The sequence below is a fragment of the Lactuca saligna genome, chromosome 2 (assembly GCF_052625555.1).
Source record: "Lactuca saligna cultivar CGN05327 chromosome 2, ASM5262555v1, whole genome shotgun sequence".
Taxonomy (NCBI): Eukaryota; Viridiplantae; Streptophyta; class Magnoliopsida; order Asterales; family Asteraceae; genus Lactuca; species Lactuca saligna.
Genome location: NC_136418.1, coordinates 53,154,778 through 53,176,194, shown reverse-complemented (window position 1 = coordinate 53,176,194; position 21,417 = coordinate 53,154,778). Strand labels below are relative to the sequence as shown.

Here is a 21,417-nt window from a genome sequence, read left to right as displayed (position 1 = left end):
GCCATCGGTATCTTTCAACCGGTATCTGACATCGGTATCTTTAAACCGTTATTCGACAATTATATCATCAAGTAATCACATACATAATGCTAGGCAAGTATGGGAACTATTTACCCTTCGGTATCTTTCAACCGGTATCTAACAATCCTATCATCATGTGATCAAAGCATCCTAGCACATAACATATCATACTATGGCAACCCAAACAATTATCATCAAGACAATCATCTCATAAACACTCCTACTAGCGGGTCGGCATTATGGCCTTAAACCCACCCTTACTGGAAGGTAACTCACCTTGATGTCGTGTAGTGTCTGAACTGTCCTCGGAGTGAAGGTCGGCTCTCCTCGACTCCTCAATCCCTACACGAAAATCCTCAAGTCATCGATAGAACATATAACCCTAACTAGGGTCAATACCATAACCAGTCAAAGTCAACACCTAGTTGACCTGACTCGCCGATTTGGTCTACCAACTCGTCGAGTCCATACTCCACCAATCCGATCCAACCTCGACTCTACTCGTTGAGTCTAGCAAGAACTCGACGGGTTCTTCTTCATTCAAACCATCGGGACTATCGTAATCTGACTCGCCGAGTTCTTCCTTAAACTCGACGGGTTCATCTCCCTCATAAGAACACGTCCAGTCTACGACTCGCCAAGTTGTATGAACAACTCGTTGAGTATATCTTCAAAGGTTGGAAGATTGCCTTGGACTCGCCGAGTCTATTCTTACACTTGTCGGGTCCCATGATTCTCAGGTCCTTTTGCGTCTAAAAATCTACGGGACTTTCCTTCCTAACATTGGTCCATCCACATAAAGGATTTGGTGATCATTACACCGCGACTCTCCGAGTTCTAAGAGCAACTCGGCGAGTCCATCCTTGACCAACATTATACAGTCAATTTTAATGAGCCTTAACACCTCAAAACCATAGGTCTTCCCCCCTAATGTCCATTTCATATGTAAAGCTCCAAACTCGGTGTACATGCATGGGAGTTTTGGCTTAGAAAGCCATAAAAAGTGCTCTACAAGATGCATGGGGATCTCATGGCCACAAAGTTGGCACCTTTATGCCATGAGACCCTTCCAATGACTCAGATCTGAAGTCAAGATCCCAATAACACTCCACAAATCCGAATGTGGCTTGGAAAGCCCTAAATGTGGCCAAGATCCAAGTCTAAGGATGATTATTTACATGGAGGATCAAGATAGGAGCTTTTTACCTTAAATGGACTGGACATGGAACGAAATCCCTGGATCTCCAAGCTTCAACTTGAACTCTCAAGCTTCTCTCCTCTTCTCAAGCCTCACAATCTTCCAAAAATGCACAAAATGGCCTTAAAACACTCAAACAAGGGCTAGGGTTGTAAGATAACGCCTTCTGGGAGTATAAGGGAGGGTGGGGGCTGAGATGGGGGAGTATAAGTTGTTTAAATAGGGTGCAAACCCTAAATATTAGGGTTTTGTCCAAACAGCTCCTACTCGTCGAGTCGGTCTTCCGACTCATCGAGTAGGTCACTAAACCCCCGCGTCCAAAATCGATTCTACTCGACGAGTTTAGCCACCAACTCGTCGAGTCCCACCCCAAAATGTGATAATTACATAAATATAATGCGTACCGGGAATCTGGTGTTACACTCTCTCTCTCTACTGTCTCTCCACCCTTTCTCTATAACCATCCCTCTTGTAACGACCCAATTTTTCAAGGCCAAAAATTTTGTTTTTAAATTAAGTAAATCATAATATATATTACCAAAACATTATCGATAGAACATCACATTACAAAATCATAATGTTGTGTCTCAAACCATAACATCAAAAGTAATGAAAATCAAAGTACAGTCCCAGAAACTCAATGCAAAAACCATGTGTGTGTGATGCGCTGCTACACCGCCGGCTCCTTCCCCTTCGACGAAGAGGTACCTGAAACCAAAACCAAAACTATAAGCATAAATCTTAGTTAGTTTCAAGGATGTAGAACACGTTACTTAGTACCTATTCAGCCAACTACCAAGTAACGAGTACTCAGGAGTACTCGGGGAGTACTCGGATTCAGTAATTCATGTAAAAATATTTTTAGGGAACTTATATATGTCAAAATTATAAGTTAAAAGCTAAAGTTGATTGAAATATATAACAAAATTAGATATATGTGAATACAAAAAAACTGGAAAACACATAAAGGTCTCACATCGTGAATAATTACTGGAAATTTAAGATCTATATGTAGTAATAATCACATGTGTGTGTGTTAAATAATAAATTATTAAGTATATTATGCATATACATCACCGAGTTGACCGGGTTTTACAACACTGCTTAGGTCAGTAAGGGGTTAATCAGCGAGTACTCGGGAATCAGCGAGTACTCGGGATTCTGTAAATTGCCTCGGTAACGGGCCGAGTAGCGAGTACTCGTAGGAGTACTCGGCTTACTCGACGAGTTTTACAACACTGGTTAGTTCCCCCATAATACAACATACCATACACTATCATCGGTATCTTTCAACCGGTAACCTTCATCGGTATCTTTCAACCGGTAACCGTCATCGGTATCTTTCAACCGGTAACCATCATCGGTTTTCAACTGGTAACTGGGGACTATTTCACCCCTACCACTAGCATACAATAACAGATACAAGCATACAGTCAGGCATATCCGGGTACTGACCTACCCTTTGGTCCTAAGGACCACTGTCAAGGATACGAATCCCTACTATACACATAACATATCATACAGATAAATCTCATGTCCAAAACACATAACCAGACGAAGATAATTATCACAAAGACCATTATCTTCTAAACACCCCTTTTTGGTGGGCCGAAATTGTGTCCTTAGACCCAACCCTACTGGAAGGTAACTCACCTCAATGTCGTGTAGTGCTTGAATTATCCTCAGCGCACAAGTAGACTCCCTTTGACTCCTCGATCTCTACACGACAACCTTTAAGTCAACACATAGCACGTGCAACCCTAAACAGGATTAGTCCAAGTCCAGTCAAAGTCAACTTCAAGTTGACCCGACTCACTGAGTTGGTTCGTCAACTCGCCGAGTCCCTCACGCTTTACTCGTCCTTATCCACGCCTCGACTCATCGAGTTTGCCATAGAATCGACGAGTCCCTCTCTTGTATGAAGATCACATGAAACTCATCCGACTCGCCGAGTTGTATGAACACTCTTCCATTCCACCTTCATCTGATGAACAAGTCCTGTCCTCGACTCACTAAGTTGTATGAACAACTCGTCGAGTTCATCTTCAATCTTAAGGAGATTGCCTTGGACTCGCCGAGTCCGTTCTAGCACTCGTCGAGTCCCAGGAACTCTAGGTCTAAAATTATGTCCAATGCATTGGGTCACTCTTTCTATCCAGTTACAACCCTTACAACACTCAATTGAGTTCTTTTGACCCTCAACAGATATGGAACTAAAAGCCTTGGACTCGTCGAGTCCCAGGAACGGACTCACCGAGTCGGTCACATCCACACTCTAAATCCTCGATTTTTTATGTACAACCTTTGATCAAAAGATAGATCCAAGCTTCCACCATCGATCTAGCACGTAAAGTTACAAAATTTACGTGCTTGCATGGGACTTTGAGCTCAAAAAGTAGGGGTGCAAACGATCCAAGCTACTCGAGATCGGATCGTTAAAAGCTCGACTCGAAATCGATTTTAAACGAGCCCGAGCCAAGCTCGAGCTTAATATTAAGCTCATTTATTAAACAAGCTCGAGCTCAAGCCTATGTCATTAAGCTTGATTAAGCTCACGAGCCTAAACGAGCCTTTATATAATATAATTTAATATTATTTATATATATTAAAATAAAAACATATTAGGGGAATTATGGATTTATGGTATTAGTAAACGAGCTTCTTAACAAGCTCGAGCCGAGCTTAAGCTTATTTAGACATCTCAGATAAAAAACAAGTCGAGCCCGAGCCCGAGCCGAGCTTGTATAATTCTTTACTAGCTCGAGCTGAGCTTAGTACTAGGAGGCTCGAATCGAGCCGAGCTCGAGCTCGAGCCTTATATAACTTAAACGAGCCCGAGCCGTGCCTGGGCAGGCTCAGGCTTGGCTCAGCTCATTTGCAACCCTATCAAAAAGACATAAAACAAGCTCTTATGATGCATGATACCTTTCATGGGTGCAAAAGCAGCCCCCAACTACCTTGTGACTCCCTTAACGACGTGATTCAGAAGCTCCAACCCCCAACCATGTTTGCAATCATGGTTGGCCATCAAAAATGGCTTATAAAAGCCCTAAATCTCCCCAAAAAGGGATCTAACAAATGAAAGAGCAAGGTTATAGCTTTTTACCTTCAATGAACTGTAGAAGGTGCACAAACTCAGGTTCCCTTGGTCTTTACTTTCTTCCTCAAGCTTTTCTCCTTTCTTCTTAAGACCACAAGCACCAAAATCCACCACCAAGGCTTAGATTGCTTCAATAACGACTAGGGTTTCAATGAGAGGTGTTCTGGGAGCATAAGGGATGTTATGGCCGACATAACATTGTTTAAATAGGGTGCAAACCCTAGGATTAGGGTTTTTGTCCGGACAGGGTCTACTCATCGAGTCCACTTCTTAACTCCTGCGTCCCATCTCGCTTCTACTTGGCGAGTTGGTCCTTCAACTCACCGAGTCCAAGGCCAAAATGCAAGATATTTAAATAATTAAATAAAAGAAATACGTACCAAGAACCACGTGCTACAAATCTCCCCCACTTATTTTAGACTTCATCCTCGAAGTCTGCTGCTCGTTCCTAAAACAGCTCTGGGTAATGCTATGTCATCTCGTCCACCGGCTCCCAAGTCCATTTCGAGCCCTTCCGGTGCTGCTATTGCACCTTCACGAGCGCCACCCTCTTATTCCTCAAATCCTTCGACTTCCGGTCGAGGATTTCCATAGGTCGCTCGATGTAGTTCAGGCTGCCATTAACCTGAATGTCTTCCAAGGGCACCACTGCTGAGTCGTCCACCAGGCACTCTCGCAGCTGAGAAACATGGAAAGTGTTGTGTATCTGACTGAGTTCGGCTGGCAGATCTAGCCTATACGCCACCTTGCCCACCCGGGCTATAACCCTAAATGGCCCAATGTACCTGGGGCCCAATTTGCCCCGTTTCCTGAATCGGATAACGCCCTTCCATGACGACACCTTCAGGAGAACCATATTCCCGACCTGGAACTCCATGTCTGATCGGTGCTTATTGGCATAGCTTTTCTGCCGACTTTGAGCAGTCTGAAGCCTGCTCCTGACCTGCGGGATCCTTTTTGTCATCTTGAGCACTACATTGGTGCTCCCTATGACCCTCTGGCCAACCTCGCCGCAGCATATTGGGGTCCTGCACTTCCACCCATATAACATCTCAAAGGGAGGACGATCGATACTCATGTGGTAGTTGTTGTTGTAGTAGAACTCAGCCAACGGAAGGTAAGTATCCCAACTACCTCCAAAATCTAACACACACGCCCGCAGCATATTCTCCAGAGTTTGGATGGTCCGCTCGCTCTGGCCATCCGTCTGCAGGTGAAAGGCGGTGCTGAAATGTAGACGAGTGCCCAACTCATCGTGGAATTTCTTCCAAAACCTGGAAGTGAACTGAACATCCCTGTCTGAAATCACCGACACTGGCACCCCATGCCGCGCCACCACCTCCCTGATATAGATGTCGGCCAGCTTTTCGGCCGAAATACGCTCCTGAATCAGAATAAAATGGGCGCTCTTGGTCAACCGATCGACGATGACCCAAATCGAAACCACTCCACGCGCGGTCCTGGGAAGCTTTGTGATAAAATCCATCGTAATGTTTTCCCATTTCTATAGCGGGATATCCAACGGCTGCATCTTGTCGTGAGGTCTCTGATGCTCGGCCTTGACCTTCCTGCAGGTCAAGCATCGCTCCACGTACCATGCCACATCTCGCTTCATACAGGGCCACTAATAGTCCAGAAGAAGATCCATATACATCTTCGTTGCCTCGGGATGAATGGAGAATCGGGATTTGTGCGCCTCCTACATCAGAACCTGGCACACACCCCTGTGGTACGGCACCCACACCCTATGGTGTAGTGTCAGTAATCCTCGGCTGTCATAGTTGAAGGAAGAAATTTGCCCTACTATCCGCTCGCTCTTCCGATGTTCCTCCTTCATGGCCTCCTGCTGGGCCTCCCGAATCCACTCCAATAGCGGAGTCACCACTGTCATCCTCAGATAGATATCCCTAATCGGTGTTGCCTTGCGGCTGAGCGCATCGGTCACCACATTGGCCTTCCCCGGATGGTAAAGGATCTCGCAATTGTAGTCCTTCACCACGTCCAACCACCGACACTGCCTCATATTCAGATTCGGCTGATCCATGAGGTACCTCAAACTCTTGTGGTCCGTGTAGATCGTACAAAGAACCCCATAGAGGTAATGACGCCAAATCTTGAGGGCGAACACCACAGCCCACAACTCAAAATCATGTGTCTGGTAGTTCGCCTCGTGAGGCTTCAGCTGCCTCGAAGCGTAGGCGATGACATGCCCTCTCTGCATCAGTACTATGCCCAAACTCGAGATGGATGCATCACAGTACACAATAAAATCCTCCACGCCCTCTGGCAGGGCTAAGATGGGTGCCTCGCACAATCTCTGCCTCAATGTCTCAAACATAGCTTGCTGCTCAGGCCCCCAACGGAAGACCACGACCTTCCTTGTCAGTCTGGTTAGGGGCACGACTATCTTGGATATGTCCTTAAAGAATCTCCGATAGTAGCCTGCCAGTCCTAGGAAGCTCCAAATCTTAGATGGAGACCTCGGGACCTCCCACCTCATCACTGCCTCAACCTTGGTCGGATCTACCGAAATCCTGTTCTGGTTGACAAGGTACCCAAGAAACTGCACCTCGCGCAACCAGAACTCACACTTGGAGAACATAGCATACAAGTTCTCCCTCCTCGAAGTCTCCAGAACCTCTCGCAGATGCTCCTCGTGCTCCTTCTGCGTCTTGGAATAAACCAAGATATCATCAATAAACACTATCACAGACCGGTCTAACATCGGTCTACACACGTGGTTCATGAGGTCCATGAACGTGGCAGGAGAATTGGTGAGCCCGAAGGGCATCACCACAAACTTGTAATGGCCATAGCGTGTCCGGAACGCAGTCTTCTGCACATCCTCCTCTCTAACCCTCATATGATGATAGCCTGAACGCAGATCAATCTTGGAGAACCAAGATGCTCCCTGTAGCTGGTCAAAGAGGTCATCAAACCTCGGGAGTGGGTAGCGGTTCTTCACTGTTACCTTGTTCAGCTCCCGATAATCTATACACATCTGATGCGACCCATCCTTCTTCTTCACAAACAGTATTGGGGCTCCCCAGGGTGAACTGCTCGGTCTAATGAACCCCTTGTCTAACAGCTCCTGCAGTTGTGTAGACAACTCTTGTATCTCATGAGGAGCCAACCGATACGGTGCCTTAGCTATCGGAGCCGCACCGGGGACTAGGTCGATCCTGAACTCCACCTGTCTTTCCGGAGGTACCCCGGGCAACTCTTCAGGAATACGTCCTCAAACTCCCGCACCACAGGCACATCGCCCACCGTCGCTTTACCTGCCTCCAGGGTATCCATAACATAGGCGACATAACCTGAGCAACCCTACTAGAGGTAGCGCCTAGCCCTCACTGCCGAACATAAAACTGGTCCTCGTTGTGGCCTTTCGCCCTGAACCACCAGCTCTCCCCCACTTGGGGTCCTGATCTGCACTAACTGCTGCACGCAGTCAATCACTACCCCATTGGGGCTTAGCCAATCCATACCAATAATAACTTTGTTCCCCCACAAGGGTATGGGAACCAGATCTACCAGGTAACACTCTTCGAACATCCTCAAAACACAACCTTGGTAGACCTCGGACGCTCGCACTAACCGGTCGTCTGCAATCTCAACCTCAACAAGGGCGGATCTTATATAAAGCTAGGGGGATGTGGCCCCCCTGATTTTTTTGGCGGAAATAGTCCTTATACTTTAAGATTTATACATATTAGGCCCAAAAATATAAAATTTTGACTATGGCCCCCCTTGTTCACCAATTTTTATACAAATTATATTTTTGCACCCCCCCCCCCCCAAATGAAAGATCGAAGCTCCGCCACTAGACCTCAAGGGGGCAATACAACATGCCCGAAGACTCAGGAAACTTCTTGCTAAGCACAAGAGAGACAAACGATCGGGTAGCACCCGAATCGAACAATACCTGAACTGGGATACCGTTCACATGGAGCAATCCTAAACATAACACATACATATAACATATCATGACAGCATAACGTAAAAGATCTGAGAGGACAAATCATATTTGTCACCACATTGGGTGCAGCGCGTGCCTCCTCGGCTGTCAACTGAAATGCTCGGCTCCATACCACTGGAGCCTCCGTCTTGACCTTCCGGCCATCCGTAACCCGCGCAGTCGCCGATGTTGGCGCCACTGCCGGCGCCGCTGCTGCTATCAATCTGGGGCAATTGGCCTTTTTATGGCCCCTCTGATTGCAATGAAAGCAAATCAGGTCTGATGTCTGAATCGCAAGAGTAGGGGCAATACAATCTCTACCAAAATGCCCAATCTTTCCACAGTTATAGCAATCGGAACCCGACCCAGTGCGGCAAACCCCCTCATTTGACCGACCGCATTTCCCACAGTGGTCCCGCCCTGACTCGCCTTTCGGCCTAACATCGGATCCCTTAGGCTTCTTCCCTGAAGCCCCTTTCGTCTGTGCCTCCTCTACCTTCCTCTTCCATATGTGCTCCTGATCAATCTCCCTCTCCCTTGCCCTGGAAATCATGGATTCTAGGGTGGGACAAGCTGAAAAACTGACATGCTCCCTTATATCGGCTCATACCATGTCATGGTAGCGAGTCCTCCTCATGTCTTCATCACCCGCATATTGGGGCACCAACAAAGCCCTCTCCCGGAACTCAGCAGTGATCTCCGCCATAGTCTCCGTTGTCTGTCTCATATCCAAGAACTCCCTGGCCATCTGCTGGAGCTCCACAACTGGTGCAAACTCGACCCTGAATCGGGTCACAAAATCTTACCACGTCATAGCCTCAATGGTTGGGGCTCCCAACGTATCACCAATCAACTCCCACCAATCTCTAGCTCGATCCCTCAAACACCCCGCAGCGAAACGAACCTTCGACCCTTCCGGGTAGAAGCTCGTCGGCTGCGCAGATTCAATATATGTGATCCATCTCTTAGAAACAATGGGGTCGTTCACCCCATGGAAATCCAGTGCACCACTCCCTCTGAAGTCCTTAAAGGACAGTGTGCGCGTACTCACCTGGCTAGACACCAAATCACTCCAGAATGATCGGAGATGATCCTCCATCAGCTCGATGATCCCTTCCTTGATTGAACCGAAGATGACCGGGGTCGACTCAAGGATATCCCTCGTGACCTCGGACGTGATGAACTCGCGTAGTCCACCATCCACCTGATCGAATCCTTCACCCGAGCCTGATCCTGATCCTGATCCTAACCCAGAGCCTCCCGCTCCATGTCGCATGGTCACCATACTGAAAATAAACATACAACATCAAGATCATACATACTCGCGAGAAGCCTCACACACTCTCCAAGTCCCCTGGTTTCATCTCAGCCCTCCTTGACTCGAGTACGGATCCTCTGCTTTCAGTAGTACGGGCCCATACTACCTTCCACATCTATCCGTACTTTCCTCAAGGATTGCTCCAACTTCACCAAGTCCCTTTACCGATACCCTTTCCTACTAATCTCATCCTAGGCTTTCCTAGGTCACTCCCCGACCTATTCTCCGCCATCAGCTGCACTAGGAGTCCCTACTTCCCTTCCCTAACTAGCTCGCGAGTACTGTTACATATCTTCTCACTAGTTAGTTAAAGTTAGCCATGACCCCTTAAGCACAAAGAATGCAGCATTCGTGCATCGAGTAACCACATCAGGCATAACCTAATTAGGCTATCCTACTGCTGACTAAACAGTCCTAGCATACAACTCATACAATAGGCATTCAAGGCATCCTCTAGATCCTTATCCCTACTCTAGCATGCAGTTCTCATAATCATACATTAGGCATACAAGGCATCCTTCTAGATCCCTAACCCTAATCTAGCATGTAGTTCTCAGAATGAAGAATCGTACACATAACATAACAGGTATGGGTATCTTGGGAAAAACTTACTTGAGCTCTGGTCGGTCGCATGCATCACACACCTTGTTTTTCTTAAAACTCCTCGATTTAGATTTTAGAAAACCATTTTCCTTGTAAAAATCTTTTAGTCCCTCGGTTTGAGTCCGGACACCCCCAAGGGTGTGTCCGAATCCCTCAAACCAGGGCTCTGATACCAACTTGTAACGACCCAATTTTTCAAGGCCAAAAATTTTGTTTTTAAATTAAGTAAATCATAATATATATTACCAAAACATTGTCGATACAACATCACATTACAAAATCATAATGTTGTGTCTCAAACCATAACATCAAAAGTAATGAAAATCAGAGTACAGTCCCAGAAACTCAATGTGGAAACCATGTGTGTGTGTGATGCGCTGCTACACCACCGGCTCCTTCCCCTTTGACGAAGAGGTACCTGAAACCAAAACCAAAATTGTAAGCACAAAGCTTAGTGAGTTCCCCCATCATACCACATACCATACACTATTGTCGGTATCTTTCAACCGGTAACCTTCATCGGTATCTTTCAACCGGTAACCGTCATCGGTATTTTTCAACCGGTAACCATCATCGGTATCTTTCAACCAATAACTGGGGACTATTTCACCCCTACCACTAGCATACAACAACAGATATAAGCATACAGTCAGGCATATCCGGGTACTGACCTACCCTTTGGTCCTAAGGACCACTGTCAGGGATACGAATCCCTACTATACACATAACATATCATACAGATAAATCTCATGTCCAAAACACATAACCAGACCAAGATAATTATCACAAAGACCATTATCTTCTAAATACGCCTTTTTTGTGGGTCGACATTGTGTCCTTAGATCCACCCCTACTGGAAGGTAACTCACCTCAATGTCGTGCAATTCTTGAATTATCCTCGGTGCACAAGTTGACTCCCTTCGACTCCTCGATCCCTACACGACAACCTTCAAGTCAACACACAACACGTGCAACCCTAAACAGGGTTAGTCCAAGTCCAGTCAAAGTCAACTTCAAGTTGACCCGACTCGCCGAGTCCCTCACGCTTTACTCGTCCTTATCCACGCCTCGACTCGTCGAGTTTAGCATAGAATCGATGAGTCCCTCTCTTGTATGAACATCGCATGAAACTCATCCGACTCGCCGAGTTGTATGAACACTCATTGATTCCACCTTCATCTGATGAACAAGTCCTGTCCTCGACTCGCTAAGTTGTATGAACAACTCGTCGAGTTCATCTTCAATCTTAAGGAGATTGCATTGGACTCGCCGAGTCCGTTCTAGCACTCGTCGAGTCCCAGGAACTCTAGGTCTAAAATTACATCCAATGCGTTGGGTCACTCTTTCTGTCCGGTTAGAACCCTTCTAACACTCAACTTGTTCTTTTGACCCTCAACAGATATGGGACTCAAAGCCTTGGACTCGTCGAGTCCCAGGAACGGACTCGCCGAGTCGGTCACATCCACACTCTAAATCCTCGATTTTTTATGTACAACCTTTGATCAAAAGATAGATCCAAGCTTCCACCATCGATCTAGCACGTAAAGTTACAAACTTTACGTGCTTGCGTGGGACTTGGAGCTCAAAAATACATAAAACAAGCTCTTATGATGCATGAGACCTTTCATGGGTGCAAAAGCAGCCCCCAACTGCCTTGTGACTCCCTTAACGACGTGATTCAGAAGCTCCAACCCCCAACCATGTTTGCAATCATGGTTGGCCATCAAAAATGGCTTATAAAAGCCCTAAATCTCCCCAAAAAGGGATCTAACAAATGAAAGAGCAAGGTTATAGCTTTTACCTTCAATGAACTGTAGAAGGTGCACAAACTCGGGTTCCCTTGGTCTTTACTTGCTTCCTCAAGCTTTTCTCCTTCCTTCTTAAGACCACAAGCACCAAAATCCACCACCAAGGCTTAGATTGCTTCAATAACGACTAGGGTTTCAATGAGAGGTATTCTGGGAGCATAAGCGACGTTATGGCCGACATAACATTGTTTAAATAAGGTGCAAACCCTCGTATTAGGGTTTTTGTCCGGACAGGGTCTACTCGTCGAGTTGGGGACCCGACTCGTCAAGTCCACTGCTTAACTCCCGCGTCCCATCCCGCTTCTACTCGGTGAGTTGGTCCTTCAACTCGTCGAGTCCAAGGCCAAAATGCAAGATATTTAAATAATTAAATAAAATAAATACGTACCAAGAACCACGTGCTACTCCTCTCCTCACATTCAATTTGTATGTCACCAATTGAAGGAAAGAAGGCACCGGTGATGATAACACCAGTCTAGGCTGCTCACCCCCATGACTGTCGCTATAAACCACCACAACCCAATCAGCGACCATCCTCTTCTGTCTTGGTCGATCCCCCACCACCATTCCCTTGTTGTTTCTGTTGCACAATCTGTCAGGCACCACCTTACACCACCGTGTTCTTCCCTCTTTTGATATTGATCGGAGCAAACTGCCACCACCGTCTTAACCCACCTTCTTTTTTAACACCTCCTCCACCTCCCCGTGTCATTACCCACCACCAATAACCACCCTTCCCAAACACCTTCGGACCATAGCCTTGCTCCTCCCTTCCTTGTCTATCGTCGAGCTCACTTGAAAAGAAAGGAAACAAAGGTAGGAAAGCTGACACCGTAGCTCGGTCACCACCCACCATTGGTAAAACCCACTTCACCACCCACCACCACTGTGACCATTGGAACACCCCTACTCCGACCATCTAACACTTAAAAATGCCCATCATTTCATCTTCTCGTCATTCTTGTCGGACAGAAGCAGAATGAAGCAAAAAGAGGCTATTAAAGCATCCTCTTCTGCCATTGCTGCCGTCGTGGATTCCGACCAAACCACCTCCAGCCATCACCTTCTACTGTAAGTTGACCACAACCGTTGCATTCTTTTTTTCTTCTGTTTCCTTCGTCGTGATCAATCGAGGCTCTACTGAATGATTTTTTCATTAGCCCTATTGAAAATACCCGTTACCCAAATTACTAGCCCAATATTTTAGGGTATCGGGTAATTTTTTTCGGGTAATCGGGTAACCCGGTTTTTTTTTCAGGTCGGGTATAGGTAGGTTTGTTGGGTTTCGGTTATACCCGAATTACCTGAATTATTTTTTAAAAAAATCGTAGAGCTTGTACTCTGTAGCAGGTATTTGATCACGCTTAAACTAACTATCATTATTGTAAAACATGAATCTTTTTTATTATGGCAGTGTGACACTAACAATATTAAAAACAATTGTTTATATATCACCATGTTCTTTAAAATTTAATTGTTTTTCTAGATTATAATTTTTATTGTGACTAACAAACTCATTATCTTGACGAAACCTCAGAACATGACAAAACTTATGGCTACAATTATCTTAAACATTTTAAACTTTTAAACTAAGATCTTCAATTATTTGCTTTTTAACATCGTATTAGATTAGTTTAAGTTGTTAAAAGATTACCTAATATCTCAAATATTATTGAATAAAAAATCTCAATGTTCAAAGTTTGAGTAACTTCATTTATGCCTCGTTTGTTTATATAAACAAGACTAATAAAGCACGACGTATTTATTTTATTAAATTTATTTTCAGGAGAAATTCAAAAAAAAAAAAATCGGGTAATACCCGAAATACCCAAACCCAACTCACTACCCGAATTACCCAAATTTAATTTGGGTAGGGTAATGATTATTTTTTTAACATGAAAAACCCAAATTACCCAAAACCCGAAAAAATTAGCCATCAACAGCCCTATGTTGCATCATACATACTTATAAACGTAACATTTTTTCTTGAATCTCATGCATTTGAAAACCCCATTCTTTTTTCCTTTCACCACATTCATTTGAAACTCCCATGACTTTTCAAATTTCTTTATCATAATAATTATAATTTAGTAATTAGGTTAAATAAATATTAAATCTAAAGTGTAATCATATAGAAACTAAATTTCAATATTAAAATAATATCTTTAATTCTACTTATAAAATTATGTTTTTTAACTTTTAACATATTATACTTAATTTATTAGTTTTAATATATTGTTGGATGTAAATCATTATCATTTTAAAGGTATAATTTTTGAACAATTTGTATAAAATACTTAAATTATTAATTAAAATATAACATTATAAGCTCAACTTAAATATAAATTTTACTAAACTTAAACAACCAAAAGATTATTTTATAAATAGTTAAAAGTGATAAATTGCAGTGTCTTTCTAATAATGATTGTAAGTCGGTTAATAAGGTTAAATAAATATCAAACCTAAAGTGTAATTATAAATTGATTAAATTTCACTTTTTAAAATAATATCTTTACTTCTATTTATAAAGTTAACTCTTTAACTTTTACCATATTATACTTAATTTATTAGATTTAAAATATTGTTGCATATAAACCATTATCAGTTTAAAGCTACAACTTTTGAACAGTTTGGACAAAATACTTAAATTGTTAATTTAAATATAACATTATAGTGTCAACTTATATATAAATTTCAGTTCCACTAAAAAAACCAAATAATATTTTGTAAATAGTTAAAAGTGATAAATTATAGTGATAAATGCATAAACTAAATTGTAATATCAGTTTAACTAAAATATTTCTTAAATATATTTATATAATCGTTAAAAAATTTCAAATAAGTAGCTTAAAATAACTTATAATAACAATAGTTAAAAATAACTGTATATAAATGATTGTATTGTTATTTTAAAATCAAAAAATAATGTTTGATGTTTTAAATAATTATAATGATAGAAATTAAAATATTAAGCAAATAAATTTTAAAAAATTAGTTAAAAATAACAACAACTATAAATAATATTAAACCATATATAATATTTAATTTTATTGATGTGTAACTCGCGAGTAGAAGTCATTCAAACGATTGAGATTATGATGTTATGATAGATGTATATATTATCATATAATTCAAAATAATCAATATATTATATCAAAGTTAACAACAACATTAGTGTTATATTTAAAAATATATATATTTGTAAAGACTTCAACTATGTAGGTGTTTCTACGCATTACAATGTCAACTCAAATATAAATTTCAGTTTCATTTAAAAAACTAAAGAATATTTTATAAATAATTAAAAATGATAAATTATAGTGATAAAAGCAAAAACTAAATTGTAATCTTAATTTAACTAAAATATTTCTTAAATATATTTTTATAATCGTTAAAAGTTTTCAAATAAGTAGCTTAAAATAACTTACAATAACAATAGTTAAAAACAACTCTATATAAATTATTATATTGTTAGCTTTAAAATAAAAAAAAAAACAATGTTTGATGTTTTAAATAATTATAATGATAGAAATTAAAACATTAAGCAAATAAATTTTAAAAAATTAATTAACAATAAAAACAACTATAAATAACATCAAATCATATATTATATTTAATTTTATTCATGTGTAACTTGCGAATAGAAGTCATTCAAACGATTGAGATTATAAAGTTATAATAAATGTATATATTATCATATAATTCAAAATAATCAATATATTATATCAATTTAGTATATACAAATTATTATATCAAATTTAACAACATTGTTATTGTTATATTTAAAAATCATATATTTGTAAAGACTTCAACTATATAAGTATTTCTGTACAACGCGCGGGCATTCGCCTAATATATATATATATATATATATATATATATATATATATATATATATATATATATATATATATATATATATATATATATATATATTCTTCTTATGTATGTATATGTGAACAAAAGGAAGAAACGAGGTGAAGAAAAAAAAACTCTCATATATATATATATATTAAAAATGTGTGCTCTTAGCTATCTTAGCTATTTGAGTTGTCTTTTGTTAAAATTTCCAACAAAATTCCCCTTCTATTACGCTCTTCTTCTCTTTGATTTTTTTAGGATCCTTTATTTATGTATTTGTTACTGCCGGTTTTTGTATGGGCATTTTATGTCATTTTGTCATTTCTTTAGGTTTTTGTATGGGCATTTTATGTCATTTTGTCATTTCTTTACGTGTATGGGTCCATGTGTTTCCTAGACACATATATATTCCACCGCCTTTGCCCTCGAATGGCTTTAATCCACATACGTAACACTTGCCTGCTCCTCAGCCCGATAGTCTCACTGCTCTGCTTTGTGAGAAAACCACTACCGCCTCTCTCTCTCTCTCAATTAGCCACTTCACCGTTTTTGTTACCCACCCGGGTGTTCATCGGGTTACTGTCTACCATGGTCACCAGCTCCACCACCTCCCTCTCCCGAACCTCTCTGTAGAGCACCTCTTTTGGTGGAATCTTTCCAGCTTCAACAGATTCGCTCGACTGAATCGAGAGGTGAGCTTTGGGCCCATGAAGGAAAAGCAAGAAGAATAGAGAGGTGAGCTTTGTGCCCGTGAAGGAAAAGCAAGAACAAGAAGCGATTGAAGGTAGAATCGATTCGACTTTTTCTTCTCTACGCATTCTATTTTCTAATGCTATTTGATCAGGTGATACGTTCTTTCCAGAACCCTATCTATCACCCACCTCTGAGTTTTTCTACCGCCTCCAACGGCTTTGAGCTCGCTGTACCCGCTGTTGCTTTCCCCATTCTCTCCAAAGTCGGGGTTGAAGACGATGGAATAATTGTATGTTCGATGCTTTCAATCATAGTCGAACCCTAACTGATTGCCTTCAGAATTTCGGTTGCTTGACTTGCCGACTCATTTTAAAAGCCGATTTCTTTTAACCATTGATCCTTTTGTCTCATCCGCCTCCTTTGCCTCCGCTGGGTGGCTTTATTGCATTCTACATCAGCTTCATTTGCTTCTCTTCATTTATATCTCTTCTAACACTAATTTTTTTCCAAATATGGTCGTTATATCTTTCGCCGACGACACTGCATCCCCCATTTCCGGAGAAACGACGTTCCTAACCCTAATATCCTCTAATTTCTCTCACTAACCACCGAAGGTAAATCTCTATTTCTCTATTACTTTTGTCGATGGATTTGATTGATGAAATAAATCATTTTAATAAATTTTTCTTCAGCGTACGTTTAATCGAATATCTCTCATGTTTCAATTATCACTCCTCTTTTGTAGGTTTTTTTCCTTCGAATTCAACAACCTCAGGTACAATTGTTTCTCTTTCTCTTCTTCTTCTTCTTCTTCTTCTGAATTATTGTCCTCCTGCTGTTGTTGATTGTTGTTGATGTGATATTTCATCTGCAATAACATGTTTTTTGTTTGTGGATTTCATGTATATTTACAAAAAAATTTAGAAACTCATGAAATTGAAACTAATCATGGTAAGCTTTCTCTATTATGTTTTGATGAAGTTGGAGCTAAGAATAGGAAACATTTTGTTTAAAAAAAGAAACTGATTTGGGGCATATTAGATTGTTTTTGTTGTTCGTACTTGACAGATTTGAAGATGCACATCAAGTGTTTGATGAAATTCCTCAAAAAACCGGTAAGATGAGTTCGACTCCATTCTCAATTACACATGCTTCCTACTCACGCAGTTTCATAACTAATGCTGGGAAAACTAAGGTCTCTTTTCCCTTTACTTTAGTTTTATACATTCTATTTCACATACTTTTATTTTTTGTATTCCGCATTAGTAATTTGAGTACAAATTTACTTGATTCCTTTTTGCATATTGATTTACTTTGTTTTTTTTAATCTTTTTTGGGCCAGTAGGTCTTTCGGTACTTCCATTTCAGCAGGAGAAGAGTACCTGGTGTAAGAAAGGTTGCTATTTTGATTATACAGGTCAAATGTAGCAGTTTTTAGATGGAAAATTGATGTAGATTTCTTTGCAAATGTAACACCAACCACATTTCTAAATGTCCTAATCCTTCTATTTTTTCATATGTTTAGTCTCAAGCAAGAATATGGTTTGCAGAAGTGGATACACATAAGATTTTATGAACAAATAAGCATACGTAGTCTACTTTCTGATGGGGAGCTGCTGTAAGTCCATTAGTTTTGGTAAATTACGCTTTTGGTTCCTGTGATGTATCAGTTTTTCCTTTGTTTTAGGGTTTTATTTCATTTGCTTTCGAAAACCTGCATAACTATAACACAAACCATATAACCATCAGGAAGGTAGATGTAATACTTGGGATATATAGTGTAAGGATCTCCCTCAACCAACATGTTATTTCAAAGCATTGACTTATCTATTAAACTCTAAAATGTTTAATAGAATATCATGTCACCATTCTAATTTTCATATAAGTTTACATATTTTGATTTTATGACTATCGAATTCTTTGTTTGCAGAAAAAGGTGAAATTGAGGGTAAAGAAAGCCACGAATGGCATTCCTATCCATCGGAAGAACAAAAAGGCTCAACGATCTCAACGCTTATGAATTCGATTAATAGTTTTTTAAATTTAGGTTTTCTCATTTTACTTTCGCTTTTCTTTTTAGATGTATGTGGCGTGCAACAGTAGAACGTCTTCTCCTAACAAGCACGATTTATGGAGACCTGTCTAGATCCATCCCCGCGAAGACACTAATTAGGGTAGTCGCAGCAGGTCTTTTTCTACAGGTGTTGATGTTATTGCCATCCATGATTTTGTGAAAAGTGCAAAAAGAAATTACTTTTTTCAGTTTTTATAATATGTTCATATATATATATATATATATGTGTGTGTGTGTGTGTGTGTGTGTGTGTGTGTGTGTTTCTATTGGCATATATTTATCAAAATGGCATTAATGTGAACTCAAATTTATATTTTTGCAGGAAATATGGAAGAGCGCAAGGAATTCTTTCGGAATCTATATAATTTCATATTCAAAGCCAAATGTAAGTAGATCATTATTTTATTCTCATACTTTTGCTTCTTTAATGGAATTTGTCTTAACTCAATTACTACAAATATTGCAGCAAGAACAGAGGAAGCAGAAACGGGATGTCCACCCAAGCCACACATAAATGACCCGATGGGCCCAAGCCCGCTATCACCCGACTTATAAAAGCAGTTTGACCTTTATTCTAGAATAATTGTAGTACATTTTGTGAAGTTACCATTGTTATTATGAAAAATAAAAGGTGAAAGAAACATCAATAGACAACTAATTCTATCAAGTGTCCAGTATTGTTTTTCTGGTATGCGAAGAAGACAATGAAGTCGAATGGACTCCACTTCTGTAATAGTTCTGTTCACATCCATCCCGCAACGCGGAGATCCTCATCTAGTTTAACTTAAATAAGTTTAACACCTCTTTTATGTTATTTAACTAAAACAAACCCCTCCATTGAAATATCTCACAAAATAAATACAAACTTCATTTAGATTAAACACAAGTAGTCCCTCCACAAGAAACCTTAACACTTAGTCCAAGGAGTCCAAACCAGTTTTAAAATGTACATTTTCAGCCTTTTCTTGGAAATGGGTTACAATATCAGTCCTTTGGGGATGATTTTAACAAAATCAATCCCTAGAACTTATTTATTTTAGCAAAGACCACCCTATACATAATAACTTATACCAACATTACCCTTTTGGTTTATTAGGTAATATAAATAGACCCGTTGGTTCGTTTTAAACTTAAAGAACGATTAATTTTGCAGTTTCTCACGTCGCATTCCACCAAAACAAATGTAGTCAACGTTCACGCTTCAAGGGTGAGTGTTACGGCCCCTTTTTAATGTTTTATTATTTTGGGGGAGAATACATGTGAAATATATAAGTATATTTACCAGTAATGAAATGTGTTTATAAACATGCTAAATCTATATATCGGTTATGGAATACATATATAAAACATATATCTAGTTTTAACACTTGTAATTGTCAAAATAATATATTATAAACCGATTTCTTACGATATGCATGCGTTTAAAAATATTATTAGCCTTGTGAATAATTAATTTTCACTTTATATCGAGCATGTACAAACATATATTTTAATTATTTACGTACGAATTATAACAATTATATCTTGGAAACCTTTCGTGCATGTGAAGAAACATATTATCTATTTAAGCGAATGACATACATTTTTACGAATTTATCGAACTTACTCGGCTTTTCTAGTGAAACTTTATCGTATAACCTAATTAATGGCCTCTATAGTGAGACAATATTCATTACCCATTTAACTATAACCGCCAATCCTCAGAGCGAGATACGTATGTATAGATCTATACGGGTTCACACCCTCACCTTTGGTTGCTAGCTACAAACTTGACTGATCAATCGAAGCGGCTGATAATTATATTTAGTATAACTACGACATCCAATGAAGCATTGTACATAGATTACAACTAGTTATATAACTCGGTTATAGGACTCACTATAGGCATTAACCAGACTCTTTAACTAGAAACCACGGATCTGGGTTCTCAGTTTATCAAGCATTTTAAGTATGAATTTACTTATGGTTTTAACTCTTTATCAAGCATTTTCAATATGGATTACTTATGGTTTATCTATTTACCAAACATTTTAAGTATGAATTTACTTATGGTTTAACTCTTTATCAAGCATTTTCAGTATGGATTACTTATGGTTTATCTATTTATCAAACATTTTAAGTATGTATTTACTTATGGTTTATCTCTTTAACAAACATTTCAATCACAAATTTACTTATGACTTCTTTCTTTATCAAACATGATTTTAACCACAAAATAAATACTTTCTAGACTTATAAAGTATCATTATTCCGGTTAGCATAAAACCTGTAACTATCACCAACCTTGTGTTGACCCTCAAATTACGTGTATTCTCAGGAGATCAGTGAACCATCATTTAATAGAAGATTTGTTCATGGATTTTTGGGCAATCTAGTCTTATTTAGTTTTTCTTATGTCGGCCTACTTGTTAAGGTGAATTTATGAACCTATTATTATATGTATGAACCTTGTATTCAAACTTTAAACTGGAATGTAAGTGCTATGTTGTTATTGTTGTAACTTGCGATGTATATTCAATAAGATTGTGATCCATGAACTAAGTCGCATAGCTCGGCATATTCCGCCGCCTCGGTCGGGTGTGTGCGAGGCGATCACCCCGAGCTCTTCCCCTTGGATCCGGAAGTAACTGAAACATAAATTGAAAACCATAATCACGAAGCTTAGTAGGTTCCCCCAAAATACCACATACCATACATATCAAATATATAACGGGCCTCCGTTGGCATCGGGCCCCGCTCCGAACAGATATGTCAAAAATAAGAGATGGGCCCCGCTTCATCAC

General features: G+C 40.1%; 1 long non-coding RNA gene across 25 annotated transcripts; it reads left to right on the top strand.

Annotated features, from left to right (window-relative positions):
- The first annotated feature begins 16,290 nt into the window (after positions 1 to 16,290).
- Positions 16,291 to 20,966, top strand: LOC145030966 (uncharacterized). Of its 25 annotated transcripts, none has more exons than XR_013676795.1 (11): positions 16,292 to 16,651; positions 16,712 to 17,174; positions 17,306 to 17,335; positions 17,485 to 17,511; positions 17,629 to 17,755; positions 17,906 to 17,956; positions 18,086 to 18,178; positions 18,491 to 18,761; positions 18,957 to 19,019; positions 19,101 to 19,841; positions 20,952 to 20,966. It is a non-coding gene; the product is annotated as an uncharacterized LOC145030966 (long non-coding RNA). The 25 variants fall into 25 exon arrangements; XR_013676794.1 differs by having other exon boundaries at positions 17,602 to 17,755; XR_013676797.1 differs by lacking the exon at positions 17,485 to 17,511 and having other exon boundaries at positions 17,629 to 17,675.
- The last annotated feature ends 451 nt before the right edge of the window (positions 20,967 to 21,417 follow it).